The following is a 1,975-nucleotide window of genomic DNA, read 5'->3' on the forward strand; positions in this document are numbered from 1 at the left end:
GAGCACTGAGACCAAATCAATAAATGAGAAAGATATATAGTGGAGTTGCCCACCCATCTATATCCTTAAGGAATACAAACTCAGGGCCAACTGGATGTGTAGGATAGTTGTAAAAAGTGCCGGAAAGTGGGAATTATCAAGAATGCTTAACCTTATTTACAGACTTTACTGAAACTATTAATGTTAATACAATTCAATAATATGCAGGTGAAAAACACTTCTCTTCTTTGACTTTAGATAGCTCCTAGTGAGTGAGAGCAGTGACTTTTTAAATCTTGCTGTTCTTTCCCGGAAGTGGATAAGTTTGCTAATGGTTGCATGATATTCAATGCCATTCACGACTCCTCGAATACTGAAGCAGCCCATGTCCAAACACCAAGACCTGGACAATATCCAATCTTGGGCTGAAAAGTGGCAAGTAACATTCACGCCACACAAACGACAGACAGGGACCATCTCCAATAAGATAAAATCTAACCATTATCCCTTGACGTTCAATGGTATTACAATCACTGAATTCTCCATCAACATCTTGGGGTCACCATTGACCAGAAACTGAACTGGGCTAGCCATATAAATACAGTGGCTACAAGAGCAAGCCAGAATCTAGCAATCCTGCAGTAGTACGTCTGACTCCCCAAAGACCATATATAAGGCATAAGTCACAATGGAATATTCTCCATATACTTGGATGAGCGCACCTCCAACAACACTCAACCAGCTTGACACCATCCTGGACAAAGAGGCCCATTAGATTGGCACATCCACAACCATCCACAACCATCCATTCCCTCCACCACTGCCACTCAGTAGCATCAGAGTGCACAGTCTACAGGATTCAATTAAAGTTCTTTGTTTCTTCCTCAATGTGCAGGGCTATGGTACAAGAGATTGGCGCTAAGTTTAGCTGCTCAGAAAGCCAGTACAGACATGATGGGATGAATAGCCTCTTTCTGTGTCTTAACAGATCTGAAATTCTGACCCTCTCCACTGAATGGTATCTACCTGTAAATTTCAAAAACAATTAGGTTAAAAACTAAACTCTGAACAAAGGATTTTAGTGCCTTTATTCAAAAATAAATTCTCTCATAGTATTCATCCTGTACTTACCTGGAAAGGGAGAAACCATGATCATGAAAGTGGTTCTCCTAGGGTGAGGATATCCCATTGTACTTTGGTTGTGCTGACAGCTGCAATGTCCCTAAACATGGGATACAGTACTCACATCCAAAATTTGTGGTACTGGAGAACTGTGCTCGTGGCCTCTGAACTTTTTTTTTAAGAGTAGGCAATGGCTTATTAGAATTATGACTGCACAGTTAATCCACTGACCCAGGTAATGTTCCAGAAATCTGGGTTCAAATCCTACTATACCAGATCGTTAAATTCGAATTCAATAAAAAACTGGATTTAGGAGTCTAATAATGATCATGAATTGATTGTTAGAAAAACCCAGCTGGTTCACTAATGTCATTTAGGGAAGGAAATTGGTATCCTGTAGGTCCTCTTATGGAGCATTGGTAGTGTCCCTACCTTTAGTTTTGAGGCCTAGGTTCAAATTTGATCTGCTGCAGATGTGTGTAATAACATCTCTGAATAAGTTGATGTGAAAGATATGTTAAATTAAAAAAAAAATCCTAAACTAGCAGCATTAAAGTAGTAAAATGCCACACAAGGTGGGAATGAAATGCTGCTGAGGATTGTGCAGTGCATGGTCATTTCTGCCTAAGGATCAGAAATCAACCCTGCTAAGCAGCCAATGCTAGTCAATTTGATCTGTATGATCTTTTTAATGATACAGCTAGCCAAAATTGTTCAGCTAGAAAGTAAAAAGGTAGAATCCAACTATACTTAGCCAGGTACGGCATGGCTTGATTTAATACAGAGTTTTTTTTTGCTGATCACAGACCAATCTGAAAGCATCAACACCATCACTCCTTCATCTCTGGAGACATTCAATCATTGCTCTATCCTC

The 1,975-nt window shown here is 39.7% G+C and overlaps 1 non-coding gene across 1 annotated transcript; it reads left to right on the top strand.

Annotated features, from left to right (window-relative positions):
• Positions 1 to 1,102: 1,102 nt before the first annotated feature.
• Positions 1,103 to 1,269, top strand: LOC122555603. The gene has a single exon (XR_006313322.1). It is a non-coding gene; the product is annotated as a U1 spliceosomal RNA (small nuclear RNA).
• Positions 1,270 to 1,975: the final 706 nt, after the last annotated feature.

This window comes from Chiloscyllium plagiosum, chromosome 12, assembly GCF_004010195.1.
Source record: "Chiloscyllium plagiosum isolate BGI_BamShark_2017 chromosome 12, ASM401019v2, whole genome shotgun sequence".
NCBI classification, from domain to species: Eukaryota; Metazoa; Chordata; class Chondrichthyes; order Orectolobiformes; family Hemiscylliidae; genus Chiloscyllium; species Chiloscyllium plagiosum.